A 6000-nucleotide genomic window follows, 5' to 3' on the forward strand; every position below is an offset into this window, starting at 1 on the left:
ATCTGATAAAGTGGCCGGAGAGTGTATTTGTTTCTCAGAGTGTAGGAGCAGCAGAGCTAAGGGGCAGTTAAACGTCCCAGTCCTGAACACAGGAGTGGAGGAGAGGAATGTTTTGGCCAAAAAACTCCAAACGAGGCATTAATGCCTGTAAACGCACCTAATCGCTGGCTGAATTTAGCTCTCGGGTGTTTTTGTTCATTTCAATAGCAATAAAATTTATAATTAACCACTTGAGCCCCAGAGGATTTACCCCCCTTAATGACCACGCCTTTTTTTGCTGTTTGGCGCTGCACTAATTCAAATGATAATTGCGCGGTCATGCAATGCTGCACCCAAACGAAAATTACGTCCTTTTTTTCACACAAATAGAGCTTTCTTTTGGTGGTATATGATCACCTGTGCGCTTTTTATTTTTTGCGCTATAAACAAAAAAAACACAAAAATTTTGAAAAAAAACAGTATTTTCTACTTTCAGCTATAAAAAAATATATCGTAAACTCAAAGTTAGTCATAAATTTAAGCCAAAATGTATTCTGCTCCATGTTTTTGGTAAAAAAAATCCCGTGCATTAGCGGGCAAACTGGCGCTACCTAGGAGGGGCGCTAACACTATCGGAAGTCACCAGTGACACTAATACAGTGATCAGTAAAAATCTGTTCACTGTAATCAATGACACTGGTGACAGGGCAGTGAAGGGGTTAACTGGGGGGGGAGAGGGGTGATCAAGGGGTTAAATGGGATTTCTGGTGCATTAGCGGGCAAACTGGTGCTATCTGGGAGGGGCGCTAACACTATCGGAAGTCACCAGCGACACTGATACAGTGATCAGTAAAAATTGGTTCACTGATCAGTGACACTGGTGACAGGGCAGTGAAGGGGTTAACTGGAGGGGGGGGAGATTAAGGGGTTAAACGGGATTACTGGTGTACTGGCGGGCAAACTGGCGCTATCTGGGAGGGGCGCTAACACTATCGGAAGTCGCCAGCGACACTGATACAGTGATCAGTAAAAATCGCTTCACTGATCAGTGACACTGGTGACAGGGCAGTGAAGGGTTAACTGGGGGGGGGGGCGATCAGGGGGTTAAATGTGTCCTAGGTGTGTTCTAACTGTAGTGTAGTGCTTGTGTACTCACTTTTTGGATGTCTTCTTCTCTGTCTGGAACGGAATGTGTCCAGGCAGAGAAGAATGACATCATATCCTGCCCTGTGTGTATGTCAACACAGGACAGAATAGGACAGGGACCGATCATGTGATTTCAGCCAGAAATCACTGGCTGAAATCTAATGATTGATCCCTCCTGGATCAAATCGTGTCACCCGCGGGTCGGCGGGAGCGTGCGCGCGCGCCCCCTGCTGGCAAAAGTGTCGGGAGCGCGGAACCCGTTTTTAAACGTGGTTTTGCGCTCCACTGCCGCCCTGCACACGTATATACACAGTGGCAGGGCGGCAAGCGGTTAAATGTATTAGATTGTAAGCTCCCGGGATCAGGGCCCTACTAACTCTCTTGTATTGAACTGTATGGTTCCTGTATTGTCTCCCGTTATATTGTAAAGCGCTGAGCAAATTGTTGGCGCCATAAATCCTGTATAATAAAAAAATAATAATAATAATAAATGCCAAGCGCAGTACTGCTTTTTTTTTGCTGCATTTAGTGTTTTTCTGCTGCCAGGAGAGTTAGGTTTAGGGATGACCAGCGTACACGTAGACTCACACATCCTGGGGTGACAACATACCTCCCAACTGTCCCTGATTTTGAGGGACTGTCCCTGATTTGGAATAAAGTTGCTCTTTCCTCCTCATTTGTCCCTCATTTTGGTCTGATCTCTACAGTTGTATATAAAACGCACTATTTATCTGTCAAAAAGTGTTTCCCAGTGCTAAACCTTTCATCCAATTTCTAAATTGCTGCATTTCTAAACTTTAAGGCACCAGTACACGGGGCGTTTGGAAAACTCTTCTGAACCATGGAAACTGACTGCTGGAAAACGTAGGTTAAAAAAAAAGTCTGTTTAGCCGCGTTTGCATACCGCATTTATGTATGTTTATGAGCGTTTGCGTTTAGAAGCATTTTTTAAAGATAACCTCAGGAGACCTTCCAAAATGGCCAGAATGCACTGAAAATAGTAAAAATGTAACTATTTCAGACATTTTGAGAGGAGTAGAGAGCAGAAGCAGGGAGAGCAGTATGTGTTGAGATGACCCGTCTTTTCTAGTTGTAGTCACTATGGATCCCATCATGAGCATAATATGACACGTTCTACCATTCTTTCCTTCACACAAAACCTGGAACTGACTGCGCTGGTGTACCGGGTACATTTGAATACATGGAAAACACTTTTCAAGCATTTCTGATGATGAAAAAAGGCTCTGGACAGCATCTGGATATGGAACACTTAAAAAAACGCTTCTATGCGCAAACGCTTATAAATGCGGTTAATCAGGGATGTCTCTTTGCTGGATGGGGATGTCTCTTTGCTATATGGGGATGTCCCTTTGCTATATGGGGATGTCTCTTATGTCTCTTTGCTGGATTGGGTCATCTCTTTGAATATATAGTGGCACTGTGATTAGATTTCTAGGGGCACTGTGATTAGATTTCTAGGGGCACTGTGATATAAAGGGGACTGCACTCTAAAGGGGCACTGTAATTAATACAGTGCCCATTTACAGTGTAGTCTCCTTTAAATTACAGTGCAGAGGACTGACTCCATGAAGAATATTCTGTCACCAATGGTCCCTGCAAATGCCCTTGCACGCCCCCCCCCCCCCCAAAATTGGCTGTTCAGTCTAAAATGCCCGGGCCTATTTTTTGTCCCACTCCGGGCCTGGCGGTGCGGGTAGGGCGTACATGTGGCTCGCACGCAAGATCACGTATATATGCTTGATTTTGCACGCCCCTGCCACCCTGTAAAAGTATATCTGCTATAGGGCGGTGGGAACGCGGATAAACATTACAGAGCAGAATTGTTGCACTTTCTTTGAAGAGTTCAGAAGCCTTTTCTCCACACAATTCATTCTAAAGCCCTGTTCACATCTGCAGATTTTAGGTGGGAATCCCCTTCACTGCATCTGTTCCCAGAAATCATATGTAGCAATTTAATGGTACTACAGTACATGTAAAACTTACCTATGGCATGCCACATCCTCAATGCTCCTACAGTTTTATTGTCACAGTTTGACAAATTATATGTGAGTGAGTTTGGGGTGGAGGAACTTGACTGACCTGCTCATCCATGTCTCTATGGACCTTGCTTTGTGCACTGGTGTGCAGTCATGTTGGAACAGGAAGGGGCCATCCCCACACCATAATCCCCCTCCACCAAGCATTACACTTTGCACAATGCAGTCAGCCAAGTACCGTTCTCCTGGCAACAGCCAAAACCATACCCATCTATTGGTTTGCCAGATAGAGAAGCATAATTAGTCACTCCAGAGAACATGCCTCTACTGCTCTAGAGTCCAGTGGTGGCATACTTTACACCACAGCATTCAACGCTTTGCATTGCACTTGGTGATAGAAGGCTTGGATGCAGCTGCTCGGTGATGGAAACCCATTCCATGAAGCTCTCTACGCACTGGTGTTGGGCTCATCTGAAGGCCACACCAAGTTTGGAGGTCTTTAGCTATTGACTCTGCAGACAGTTGGTGACTTCTGGGCACTGTGCGCTTCAGCATGCGCTGACCCCGCCCTGTCATGTGACGTGGCCTACCACTTGGTGGCTGAGTGGCTGTTGTTCCCAGCTGCTTCCACTTTGTTATAATCCCACTAACAGTTGAGCGTGGAATATTTAGTAGCCAGGAAATGTCACGGATGGACTTATTGCACAGGTGGCCACCTATCACGGGACCACGCTTGGAGTCACTGAGCTCCTGAGAGCGACCCATTCTTTCACCAATATTTGTAGAAGCAGTCTGCATGCCTAGGGGATGATTGTATACAGCTGTGGCCATGGAGATGATTTGGCCAACCCTCCAATAATTTGGAGGGTTGGCCCAACACTTTTGGCAATATAGTGTATATATTAGGTACAGTAAAAACTGTGCTGGAAATTTGTAGGGAGGGTAGAACAAATCTGCTCTCTGGGTCAGTTTTCACCTTAACAACCTCAGCTGACAGAGGGTTTGCTATGAGAATAGTAACACCTCGGGAGTAAGCAGTGTGGGTGGCATGGAAAGTCCTAGCAATCCAAGGACAAATCCTTAGAGTCCATTAAGTGGGTCTTCTGAAGGCATATTATGTGTGGTTTATGTTTTCAAGGAAGGAGAATACAAAACACTGCTTGTGTGGCGAGTTCAAACCCCTGACTTTTCTGGAAATAACCATTAAATCGGAGGGCATATAAGAAAGGAGAAATCCAGGTACATCCTGCATATAGAGTGCAAGTACCAGAGCCCCACAACTGCACAAAGCACATCAATGAAGACAATGTATTAGATGGAACACACTATCTAGGCTGAGTATAGTTCCAACTATAGAGAGCTTGAGTACCCAGAAAAATAAACAACTGCCTACAAGAGGGGGGGGGGGGGGCGCTCTATGAAAAGCACACCAGGCAATCAGGTTCCACTCTATAACAAAGTAATAGTGGTCTAAGTTCAGACATAAAAGATTTTAATATAAAAATAGAAATATAACACAACACTCAAAAAACAATAATGAAGGCCTCACATCTCCCCTCAGAGAAAACAGAGATGAGAAAAATCTTATGGACACGTATAATACTTACTTGTCTGTGGACGCCAAAGGTTGATAAGTATACCCAGAGATGGTATATCAGGGTACAGAGTCCAAAAAAGGAGATCTCAATTCAATGACTTGTAATCAGATCTCAACGATGCTGAGGACCTTGGAGGGGCAAACAGAATAGTCCCCAACCAGAAAATAGGCCTCCAAGTAACTGCAGTAAAGTGGTAGAAAGGGAGCGGCGGATCAAGGCATCCTTGACTGGCACCTCAGGTGACCATGGAGAAATTCTCATCCGCAGAACTTGGTGTGTATGTGTAGTCCAGAAGAGGTGGTTTAACTAGCCTACAGTCATAGTAGTAACATGCGTGTAATAAGGGGAGAGAGGTATCAGTAATGCAGGTAATAGCAAAAGGGATAAAAAAACAGTAGTTATCTAGCGGGTTCTGTTGCCACAAGACCGGGTCAACCTTGTTGTTCAGCCAAGTGATCGCTTCAGGAGAGCGATGTAAAGAAGATAACATTACCCCCAGAGGTCACAGGTAGCTTCGTGGGGTAGAGCATGGCATATTGGAAGCCAACAGCTCATAGCCGAGCCTTGACCGTGGTGAAGGAGACTCATTGCTTCTGGACCTCAGCCTAGAAATCTGGATAGATGGAGGTAGGGTTGTCATTAGAACTTAGTGGACCTTTCTCATGTGCTGCTCTAAAATGGTGACTTTGTCTTAAAATTCAAGGATGCAAGCTATCATAGGCCTCGGACACACTCTCAATAGAGAACAATGCACTCAAAATATCAGAAACTAAAGTGGATGTAAGCTAGGTGTGAAGAACGTGCTTCAGAGAGCTGCCCTTTTCAGCAAATCCCACAAAGAGCAAATTATTTCTTCTAGATCTGTTTTCCATATCATTCAGCTTGGCAAGCAGGGCCACTGCTCCTTTAGCTGCATCTTGCACATTGATCAACAGTGGAGCAAGGGTATCTTCTACCAAGCGAATGCATTCCTACGCTGCACCGAGTTTTTGAACATCATGCTTGAGTAGAGAAAAGTATATATCTGTGCCAAGAGAGCCGCCTTGCAGTCATGGATGGCCTGCATGAGTACAGAATGAAAGGGTTCAACTTCTACCTCTGCTGGTAATTCAGGATCTGAACGAATCTGAAGCAAAGCAAATCTTTCCTTTGTGCACATCTCTACCAGACATGGTTTTTACAAGGCTACTGAAGATTCCATAGGATCAATTAATGAAAAATGTTTTAACACAAGATTCATACACGTTTCACCCAAGTCTCATTTGGAAAAAATTGTGAAT

The sequence above is a fragment of the Staurois parvus genome, unplaced genomic scaffold (assembly GCF_062004578.1).
Source record: "Staurois parvus isolate SC_StPar_1 unplaced genomic scaffold, SC_StPar_1.0 ptg000164l, whole genome shotgun sequence".
Lineage (NCBI taxonomy): Eukaryota > Metazoa > Chordata > Amphibia > Anura > Ranidae > Staurois > Staurois parvus.